The sequence below is a fragment of the Tursiops truncatus genome, chromosome 8 (assembly GCF_011762595.2).
Source record: "Tursiops truncatus isolate mTurTru1 chromosome 8, mTurTru1.mat.Y, whole genome shotgun sequence".
Lineage (NCBI taxonomy): Eukaryota > Metazoa > Chordata > Mammalia > Artiodactyla > Delphinidae > Tursiops > Tursiops truncatus.
Window position 1 is genome coordinate 4,290,697 of NC_047041.1, and position 12,098 is coordinate 4,302,794.

Sequence of the window (12,098 nt, forward strand, 5' to 3'; positions counted from 1 at the left end):
CATGGGGTTTGGTAGGGGGCCATGGCATGTCACTCACGATGGCAGGCCCAAGAGAAGCAGCCTCTCCCCACCTGTGGGCCTCTCTTCCCCTTCCCCAGTCTCACCCCAGCTGCTCTCACCCCTGAGCACAGAAACAGCCCACGTGGACGTCCTCAGAGGCACGAGCGTGCACTGAGCCCTTACTCACCGCTAAGCACTGCACCAAGAGTTTTATATGCGTTCTTATTTAACGCTGGTCTCCCCCTGCTTGGGAACTACCAAGCTTTACTTGACCTTCCAAGATGATTGCGTCATCACCTTCTGAAGTTTCTGGTATTTCTAGTGGGAAAGGAGGAAAGCTAGTGGGACCACCTTCTCCCAGCTCTGCTGGGCCTCGCAATGTCACTTTGGGAGGCTTCCATACTAGGACACTGCGAGTGCCACCCTCTTACTTCTCCCCGTCCTCCAGGATGTTAAGATCTTTGGGAGATAAAAAACAGCTCTTCCCCCAAAGAAAGATCGGGGCCTGGCCCTGCTGTCAGATCTGATACCTCAGCTTGGCCTTCCTGCCCTTCACCTACTAGGCTGACCTCTTCCTGGCCTTCTGACCTCAGCCCAAATGCCACCCCCTCAGAGAGGCCTTCCTAGGCCAACCTAACAAGCCCGAAGTCATGGTTATGAGTCCGTGTTTTCTTTTCCTCCACAGCATTTACCCCTATCTAAACCTGTTTTGTTCACTTGGGTCTTTCCTTCTTTATTGAACCCCCCCAACTACAGAATGAGAGTGGGACCTCCTCTGCCCCTTTCACTGTTACCTCCCCAGGGCCTGGCCCAGCATTTGGCCAACAGGGAGCTCTCCATAAATACTGAGTGAATGAACGGATTTGCCCGCTTCTAATCTCAGCTCGGCCACTCGCAGCGGACAAGGAACATCAGCTCCGACATGGGGGTAAGGCTATCTCCTAGGAGAACTGGGAGCGCCTAACAACTGCTCCCATAATTATTAATTCCCTACACCTCCGGGACGGAACCTCAGCCCGGCACCCTAGTCACCCATCCCAGGACCCTCGTGTCATGGTTGAGGCCGCTGAGGTCCAGAGAGAGAAAGTTCCTTGCCGGCGAGCTGCTTTGCTCATCTTATAAACTCATTTCTCTTTACGCTTTCCATGAAAACCTGGCTCTAGCTAAAGTAATTAGTTTGCCTTCTTCTGCTCGTCTCTATCACTCTCACCTCCTATAGGAAACCACTTCATTTAACTCTCACGGCTTTGATTATGCCTTTTTCTTAGTTCCTTCAGCATAGAAATTATGCCTTTTTTCTTAGTTCCTTCAGCATAGGTGTATTCCATTTCTAGCAAATGAACATTCAATTTGAACTTCCTTGCCTGTCGCTAATTAAATGTTAAACCCTTTTCCTGGGACTGGGCTACAGCCACACTGGACCGGAAACTCAGCAAAACCGGGGCTTCCTTTTCTTTCACGTGAGTCTCCGTGACAGTCCCCAGAGCGGCTGTGGGTGGCTTGGCTGACCCAGAGGATACAGCCACAGGATTCCGTTAGGAGACGTAGAACTCACTTCTTTCAGATTGTGCTTATTCACCAACGTCAGGACCAAGGATGACTTCTGCCTCCTGTAAAATCGAGCATCCTGGCGTATCTCCCCAAACGGGAGATAAGAATTAAGGAGAAAAGAGAGTGGGGGAGAAAGGAGGAAGAAGCCCTATGGTCGAGGCAAGATTTCAGTGGGGAGGGGTGTCTCTCAACTCCTCAGATCAGGTGTTATTAAATCATTGGTTTACCATGTTAACATTTAGATCAGAAAATAGATTTAAGAACGTACCATTTTTGTGTGTGTGCTGTATGTCTCTACCATTCTCTGGCAAAGGTCCCTGAAAGTCCCAGGTGTGTTTAATCTGCTTTTCATGGAACCTGTGCTATAGAGACGGGCAAAGCAGATAACACGCACAGAGGCATTAGGGAAGCTTTCTGGAAGGCTCGGGAAGTGTTAAAGGCATCATGCACGGGCCCTTACCAGTGCTGGAGCTCTGGGTCTTCCCCCAGATGTGGAGACAGCTGAGGCAGCTGGAGATTCACCTAAGGCCCCTTGAATTATAGCCCTGGGCCTGGGTCCATTCTTCTCTGCTCACAGGAAATATTTAACTCTATTTTTTCCCACTCTGTTTTTCCTCTGGGGCTCAGTATTTAATAGACGTCCCTCTGGTACTTAAGTCCCGTACCTCTTCTCTTGGACGCTAGGAGGTTAGAACCAAGGGTCCCGACGTGGCCTGGGGACACTCACCAGATAATAGCTCCAGGCTTCCTCCTTCTTGCACCCTGAGCCCCCCCTTCAACAGTCTTAATTAACAGCCACCACACTCATATCTCAGGATCCCCGATTTAGTAACTTATTTCATAGATTTACACACACACACACCCCCCAATGTAAGTCACTGTGGAGCTCTTGGCCGTTCGGGAGATCGCTGGCCTTGGAACTGGTGCAGGAGCAACACCTCGAATGGAGATGAAATGAGGCAAATCCTCAGCTCCTGCCTGGGGATTTAGAAAGCAGCTTGTTCTTTCTGCCCAACAAGCTTCTCGCTGCTCTGCTCCTCCAGTATATGCTTTCCCACCATTGTCAGCATACACCATAGTAGCTTCAAGACCGGGCTTTTGGACGAGAGCCCCAGGCCCCCTGCGCGGTCAGGAGGAAGCACCGCCTCTCAACGTCAGGATGTCAGAAAAGGCCCCAGGATAATTTCATCATTCCTCCCAAGCGCCATGTTCTTCTCCATCAACCCATTCTCCTTCTTCATAAAAATACTTGACGTGTACAGAATAGCATGTGATCTGCAAAGGAGTTCATATTGATATATAGTATCTCACTTTATCCTCACAAAACACTGGGGGAGGGAGAGTGGTGGGACGGGAGTGAGTAACATCTCCACTATGGGTAAGAAAAACAACTTGATGGCCCTAACGTGACTGAGCTACTGTGTTTGGAGTTTTTACAAAAAGTCACAGGGAACACCCTAACATAGCAGAGGAGTATTATTTAATTTGTATTCAAAGAGCATTATTTTCTGTTCTATTCATTTTCACTTCCTTCCTTCTAAGCTAGGGCACTAAGGGAACCCAACCCAATGGAACTCAGCATAGGTCACAGTTTGCTCCAATGTAGCGATCCTGAGCCTCTTAGGGACCACAGAGGATGTCCTAAACACTGAGAAACCTGATCCCTGGAAACACCCAGGCGCAGACACACACTCAAAACTTTGCCGGTAACTTTGGGAGATTTGTAGACCCTCAGAAGCCCATCCCTCTGCTCCTGGAGGCTTAGCAAGTCCTGCCTGCGCCCAAACAAGAGGAAAAATCTCCTCTCACACCTGTTGTTAAAATACTTGAACGTCAGATAGGCCACAGCAGGACCTGGGCAGAAAAAAGGCAGCCCTTATGTGACTGAGGGTAGCTCACTGCCCCAAACGGCAGATCTGCAAGCCGGCGCCCAGCCCCAGCTCTGGCGGTGGGTTTGGGGGTTCCAGCTAGATGGCCCCGGCTCCTGCAGCTTTGAGTTCCCTAACTATCTACGAAAGAGGAGGACTATTCTTACTGCCATTAGTAAGGACCCACGGAGCCCACAGAGTGAAGAGCATCATTTGGGACTCTTGTAATTAGAAAGTATGATACAGGGCTTCCCTGGTGGCGCAGAGGTTGAAAGTCCGCCTGCCGACGCAGGGGACGCGGGTTCCTGTCCCGGTCCGGGAAGATCCCACATGTCGCGGAGCGAATGGGCCCGTGAGCCATGGCCGCTGAACCTGCGCGTCTGGAGCCTGTGCTCCGCAACGGGAGAGGCCACAACAGTGAGTGGCCCGCGTACCGCAAAAAAAAAAAAAAAAAGAAAGAAAGAAAAGAAAGTATGATACTGTTCTCACTTTAGGAGTTTGCCAAGAAAACCTGAGGCGAGCTCCTGTGGGGAAAATGGGGGGGAGGGGCATGTGGCCCGTGGAAACCCCGGGGGCCAGCTCTTCCCGTCTGCACCCCACCCTGTCCCCTCCACTCTCTGCTTCCCCGTCCACCACCACCACCACCCCCGCCAGGCTTTCTGTCTTCTCTCCAATTCCTGCATCCTCACTCCGCTTTCTCAAAATCTGCTGCTGCCACCGGCCTCACTTGCACTAAGGGGCAAGCAACTGATAACAGCTTTAAAATGTTTCCCATTGACGTATATTTACACCTTAAAAGGATCAAAGCCTTTTCCAAAACAAAGTTCTGACAGTAGAATCTCAGAGAATGGCCACCAAGTGAGGTGCTTTAAGAGGGTAGGAGGGCGAGAGGGTGGCACAGAGACATTCCCAGGCAGGGTCACAGCCCAGCTCTGGGGGCGTGGGTCTCAGAAACAACGAGAAATAAACCACCTGGGCCACATCTGATTCGTGTTCCCACACTGCACTCACCCATCACTCTGTTCCCTGAGCCCAACAGGCTGGAAGGGTTCTTACCGCACCTCCCAGGACTAGAGGGTGTCCACTTAGGAAGCTACTGTCCTTGAGTTTTTTCTCTGGCATCTCATTTAGAAATGCTTTGTGAACTGCCTCCCCGCCGGTATGTCCCTAATGGGGTCCATGCACTTAGGCCTCTCGGCTTCACCCTGGAAGCAGAGATGCGAGGGGGCAAAGGGAACAGGTGCCACGGACGGCCAAGGTCAGAGCAGGAGCCAGAGCAGCAGAGACAATTCCCACCTGAGCCTCCATGACCCAGCATTCACGGACATGCTTACAGGACATCAGAAATTAAAGGCCGGACAGGGAATTCCCTGGTGGTCCAGTGGTTAGGACTCCGCGCTTCCACTGCAGGGGGCATGGGTTCGATCCCTGGTCGGGGAACTAAGATCCCACATGCTGCGTGGCCTGGCCAAAAAAAGAAGAAAGAAAGAAAGAAATTAAACGGCAGAAAACTGTGGTATTTAACTAAAGAACGGGGCTTCCCTGGTGGCACAGTTGTTAAGAATCCACCTGCCAATGCGGGGGACACGGGCTCGAGCCCTGGTCCAGGAAGATCCCACATGCCGCGGAGCAACTAAGCCCGTGCGCCACAATCACTGAGCCTGCGCTTTAGAGCCCACAAGCCACAACTACTGAAGCCTAAGCGCCTAGAGCCCGTGCTCCACAGCAAGAGAAGCCACTGCAATGAGAAGCCCGTGCACCGCAACGAACACCCAACGCAGCCAAAAAACAAATAAATAAATAAAATTATTCACTTAAAAAAAACTAAAGTAGAAAATAGAACGAGCCCCTGACCAGTCCATCGGGAAAAGGAAAGCTGCTCTGACTCTCCTGGCCCGGGTCCCCTCCCACCTGAGCGGGGGTCCCAGAGCAGAGCCCGGGGGCCCGGCAGATCCCCGCTTGCTCCCAGCCGGGGCGCCCCAAAGCTCTGTAGCGAGGCAGGATGCCGTCCCCTTCGTCAAGGCTCTCGCGCTCTGCCTGCGCTCGTACCCTCCTCCCAGCACCTCTGTGCGGTCTCCCTGGTCACTGTCAAGAGTCAAGAGGTGATGGGATCCAGTAATGTCACTTCTCAGCCAACCTGGCAGGATCAGCCCAGAAGCCCCTCCAGTACTTTCCAGCTGTGGTTGGTGAGACTCCAGACATCGAGTCACTCCCAAGTAAAGACTTCTCCCCTGCTCTCTCCAGGCCTGCTAGGAATCTCCTCCTTCACCAGGGCATCCCACCCTCACATCCGAATCAGCCAACAGACCAACTGGAAGACACCTGCAGACCACAGAGCCCAGGTGGGTGAAAATCACCGCAGCCCATCAAGGAGAACCAAGGGTGCTGACTCTTCAGGAAAGACCCCAGAACGGGGATCAGACAGGCTGGCCTCACCTGCACCCTGGGAGGTGCGAAAAGAGAGGAAAGTGAAGGAATGGGGAGATGCTGGGAAGATGAGTAGAAACTTAGGAGGAAACAAAGAGGCCCCTTAACTGCGCACACATTTGCAGAGCAGAGCACACTCATAGCTTCAACTACCCATCTTGGCAGCCAGCTCCACATCCACGCGCCCGGCCCCACCCCTGCCTGAGCCTCGTGGATGTGTATCCATCCCCACCAGCCGTCCCAGAGGGCGCTCAACAGGTCTGAAACCAAAGGTATCACTCCCTCCCACGCACATTCCCAAAGCATCCCGCGCGTACACATACACCTCGTGCCGTTTTCCGCAACTGGGACAACGGCACCTCTGTCCACCTCATCACGCCGTGCGTCAGCCCCACCTCCTCCCTCCCCTCAGCCCCCTGCACCATCACCAGACGAACTCAAAGACTCCAGTGCGTTCCTATGCGTCTCCACTGCCCCTTCCTTCCCTCGGGCACACACTGCTGCTGGAAAGCGTGTCATAACAGGTCCCTGTTACTCCAATCTCTCCCTTAATGCAATCCTCATCCTACATAATTGCTGGAGTCATCCTTCTAAAAGATGGATGCAGTCACGTCACTTCCCTGCTTCCGCACTCAAGTGCGCAGGTAACAAATACACCCCTCGCACCTGCCCCAGTGACTGCTTCACTGCCCGCCACTCCCGCCGCTCCAGACCTGAAAGACGCACTGAACTCCGTTCCTTCCCAAGTGCAAAAGCTCCTTTAATGTCCGTGTGTGTGTGGTGTGTGTGCGCGCGCACGCACAGGCCCACGCACACACTGCGGGGTATAGATATGAGCGGGTGCGTGGTGCGCACGCGCGCGCGCGCGCGCACACACACACACACACACACACACACACACACACACACGACAAGACGTGGAAAAAAAGCCTTCGATATTTCGAAGCTTCGATGCTAATTAAAAAGCTTTTCCATGCAAGGGCACCAGGCCCTCCATCTGTATCCTCTTCCCCTTCCTCCCCAGCCACGTGGCTGCTCAAATGCCACTCTCTTCCTAAGTCCTCAGGCCTCTCCTGTTTCCCCATCACCTTTTGAGGCATTCAGAAGATACCTCCACATTCTTCGATAGTATCACTCGGGGTGAAACACTCCTCTGTAAGTCACTAAATAGGGCTAAAGTCTAAATACTTTGAATTCTTCCTTAACGGAAGGTTCTTTTACTGGAGAAAAAGCAAACATACCAGGGAAGAGTTCTGAGTGAAGATAACGTGCTGGATGACGAAGGATGCTGAAATACACCAGCATGCCTCGCTGTACCCACGGACTGGGGCTCCGCCGCCAGGCCCGTCTCCAGGCAGCACTGGGACTTGGGTCGTGTCAGAGGAACCCTCTGAGCTCAGGTCCTGCTCTGCAGGAGAAGGTGGCGTTAGATGGGACACAGAGAGAACGCCAGGCTGAGAACGCACATTCAGGCCCTGAATCTCCTGTCTGTCGACCAGCTGTGTGACTTGGGGAGAAGGACGGCCTTGCAGGTCTCAATCTCCCCATCTGTAAAACGGGAGGATGGAGAACTGACCCCTGCCAGCCTCATCTAGTGTCTACCGTCCTCTTTAAATTCTCAAATCCAGTGAGCTTGATGCAGACAGAGAGGACTGCAGGGAAGAATGTCCTGAAAAAAGAAATAAGTCCTGTAACCTCAGGAAGCGGGATGGGTGGACAGTTTGCACTAGGCCCAGATGTCTAAGAGAAAAATATCTAGAGTTTTTATCCAGAATCAAGAGATTGTTCATTTCCTCCACTGCCCAAGAACACCTGGAAAATAGAATGGATGGGGCCCTCACGTTCTCATAACATCATCCCCCCCCCAGTTCAAAAATCCTCTTTTAATTTGAAAAATAATAGACACATGTGTATGTATAATTAAATCACTTTGCTGTACACCTGAAACTAACACAACATTGTTAGTCAACTATACTCAATATAGAATAAAAAGTTTTTTTAAAATCCTCTTTTAACACTCTTTCGGGTGCCCCCATCTATCACTTAGGAGCCCTGGTGTGTGTCCCTGGCCCCCAGATTTCTCGCTCACGCTACAGCCATGGTATCTGAAATTCCACCATTAGTTGTTTATTTCTTTTGGTTCCCCTTCCTCCGGTCTCTTAAAATTCAAACACTCCTAGGGGTATTTGCTATCAAACCAAAGTGTACATGACTTGGATTCCTTTCTGTCAATGAGAGCAGGTCAGGGAAGCACCCTGGACAACTCTAAAGAAGAGAGAAGCTGAGGGTGAGGGGAATGAGGCCATGATAAACTCCAGAGACTTTACGACTAGTCTACCAGGCCAGGGCGGGTAGATAACGATGATGACAGTGATGACGATGTGATGGAAAACAGTGACCGTTTACATACGCCTACCGTGGGCCAAGCACTCTTCTTAGCACTTCCCATCCTAACTCACTGGGAACATGTTTATAAAAAGTGGATCGTTTTTATATCAAGTCCCTTGATGACCTTGAGTAAGCACTTCATCTGCCCTGAGAAGTCACCCTCCATTCTGAAATCCCAGCTCTTTTCCTTCAACCCTCTTTTCTTCCATCTGTTACAAGGAGAAATGAATGCAGCGTTGCACGTTAGTACAATAAAATATATTTATACGTATGTGTGTGCCTGTGTGTGTATAATCAGAAGTGGTTAATTAGACCCATTGTTTAGAGAGGCTTCAGATCCGCTTGCCTCGGCCATTAAAAGTAAATGTGACAAGACTCCCATCTGGTGGTGAGAATCAATAATGAAGATGTAGAGGAAATGGATTGTTTCCATTAGCGATTAAAGGATGCACGAAAGCCAAACCATCCTCACGATTAAGGTGGTCCCGGGCCCTGGAGACACCGCGGCTTGGTCAGCTCTCCAAGACTGCCAGGTAATTTGAGTGGAGACACACTGGTCTGATGAAGACCGGAAATCGAGGTGAAGGAAAGATGGTGGGAAGGGGAGAAGCACAGGTCATAGCAAGCAGGACAACCACACGACACCTCCTTCAACCTTCTCTGGGCACTGGGTGTGAGAAATAGAATGAACACTTAGATTTACGTGCACAATTGTGAAGGACTGCCTCCTCAGGCTTGCATGATGTGATAGAAATTTCTAACTTTGGAAAAAGTTGCTCTGCAGTGGATAAATGTCAAGTTGAACAGTGCCACCTGCTGGCCATTTTGTGGTAAAGCAAACATGACCCAAGCCTCTTGTCATTCATCTTTGCAGCCATCGTTACCGCACGTAAGACTCAAAATGCGCAAGTGACTGGCCAGTTACGGTAGTGACCACAGATTGTCATCACAGATGCAGCCCACATGGATCTGGGGCGACCTTATATTTGGAGTGCCCCACAATGAGCCCAATACTTGGCAGTCAGTCGTTGAATATACAAAAAAAGCTTGTTTGCTTCTGCTCGTTATACTAAAATCAATCAACGTCTGGTCAGCAAGCGAGTCGACGTCAATATCGGACTAAAGTTTGCGCGAGATCTGGTTCTCGGTGATGTAAATAACAGGATTGGGAGTGTGCCCACTGAGACTGTCTGTAAACACTAGAAAAGCCAGATGAAGGTAGGAAAAATAATCAGAGACTCGCTAGAGCTGCACAGGAGTTAGGACATTGAACTTAAAGTGGCCCCAAGAATATGAATTAAAGATTTTCCATATACTGGGTGAAGTTCATATATTGGGTGAAGTTCCAAAGGTTCCAAAAGATAGAATATTTAGGACTAAGAAAGGATTAAGCAAATAAAAACACAGAGGACTGCTTGTGTACGTACAAGTGGCGCTCACAAAACCCTGCATACCAAAGGGAATACAAAGGCACATCAGCACAAAAGTGATGTCAAAAACCAAACCCGAACTGCTGGGGGTCTGAGCTCACTAGTGAGACAGAGAAGGACCAGGAAATCCTCCCTCTGTTATAGGCAATGTGTGGGTCACAGCAATTAACCAAAGTTATAGAAAATGAACAAGAATTGACGCAAAAAACGGTATTATTTTGTTTAGAATAAAAGAACTCTGTTTATATTTAAATGTCATCACAGGCTTTTGAGAAAAGCTGTTTATTCCCTTCTTTGAAATCGAAATCCTAGAGGCTCTTCCAGCTCTGTAATACCATGATTGAATCTTTGGTTCTAAACAAAGAAACATTAATTCAGTGTAGGACATCATCACTAGAAAAATATATTTAATGAGTAGTTTATGAATGCGACCTTAGTTAAGAACGCTGTTTCCACCACTTACTAACTGAGTGACCCTAAGCAAGTTATCTAACCTCTCTAAACCTATTTCTTTATCTGTAAGATGCCTTTTTCAGAGGATTGTCTTGATGGTAAAGTGAAATCATGTTTTGTGAGCTGTTCAGCACAGTGCCTGGCCCACAGCTAGCAGTCAAAAGATGGATGCTATTACCGAGGATTTAATGGAAATTCCATTTAAATGAGTCTTTAGAACATTGCCTGGCTTTTAACAGAAAGGTACGAATTGCAAATGAAATTTGAAAGCAGTACATTTTTTTTATCTTCATGCAGTGGTACCATAGCATTTTAGGAAACATTTTAACACTAATGATGTGTCTTTGGGTAAGTCATTTACCCTCTGAATTTGTTTTTTCTCTGCAAAATTTGAGTGGAAATGGATCAGATGGCCACTAATGGATCCTCCAATTGGAAGGAGCTTCTAGAGATAGCAGAGCTTAGGATACATTATAAATTTATAATATATACTCTATAAATCTCTAGTGATAAGCTAAGCGATAACCAGTTACTAATAGTAGGAGTTAATGAAGAACTTGAAATTCACAATAAACCTGTAGTATAAGGTACCATAAACATAAACTTCCTTTAATTATTTAAGGACTAATTCAATAATTGCTAGATACAGAATTAAAGACAGATATTTTGATTTTCATTTTTTATAGAATTTCCCCTTCATATTCAGAGCAAGAAATTATGTTAAAATTCTTATTCCACATGAATCACAGACGCTGAGTCTAAATTATCCCACATTCCAAATTAGAGGACTCCAAATTAAGGTCGCTCTACTGTAATCCAGAGGTCAACGCACTGTTTCTGTAAAGGGCCAGATAGTACATATATTTTAGGGGCGCTTAACCCCGCCCTTATAGGACAAGAACAGCCAACGTGTAGATGAATGCCTGCAGCTGCTTTCCGGAAAAACGTTATTTATGGACACTGGAGTGTGTGGACATTTTCAAGCATTGTGAAATTTTACTGCTCGTTTCCATTTTTTTCAATCATTTCAAAAATGGGAGTGGCAAGCATCCTTAGTTTGTGTACTATACAAAAGCAGGCAGCACGCAGGATTTAGCCCACGAGCCGTGGTTTGCCAGCCCCTGGTGTAATTATGCATTTTGGGAAGGAACGTGGTAACGTAGGAAATCCGCAACTGGCAGATCCCCCCCTGGGATTTTCACTGGCCCGTTGTTGCATTTTGTTTTGTACTGTTTCCACCTGCCATTCTTCTGAGGGCTTTCACCACAAGCCAGGGACCCCCTCAGTCCCAGCGGCAAGGGCACTAGGTGGAAGCATAGCTAAGGTAAGCCTGACACCTTGAGGATGCCGTGCAGGTGGCAAGCACCACCCTGAAGTTACCAGCAAGGTACGTACAGCTCCCGGGAAGGGTGGATCCAGAAGGGCGGAGCCCAAAGTCCACGACCTGACCTCTCTCCAAAGGAACTTCCAAAGAGCTGTCTTTGGAGGCATTTCATTCTACCTAAAAACAACAACAACTCCCAGAGCCCTCCCAGCTGAAAGCAGGAGGCCCAAGGATGTCCAAGACTTTCCCTGGTCTGGTTAAATCTCCCACCTGCAGCCATTAATGTACACATGGGAGGAAGGGGACTGAGCACAACCGTTGCCTCCCCAGCGAAGGACAAAGAAAGAAAACGTAAGGACCCAATTACTATTGATAATCAGGAGTTCTACCGGGCGGCAGGGGTTGGAGGGATGGTGAATAGGGGACTTTAGGCTCTAGGAAGCAAAGACCGATGATCACAGTGTTACAAAAGGCCTGAGGCAAATGGGATTACTCATTGCCTGCCCCGGTCAGACTCCCCCAGGGCTGTTATACCATTGTCCTGGGATGAAGTGTTTTGCTCATTTTTGGAAAAGGATTGAAGAGGCCATTCTTTCCATCCCCTTGCCTCCGGAAGTGTTTCCCCAACACTCCAGTTATTCCTGTCTCGTAAATTAT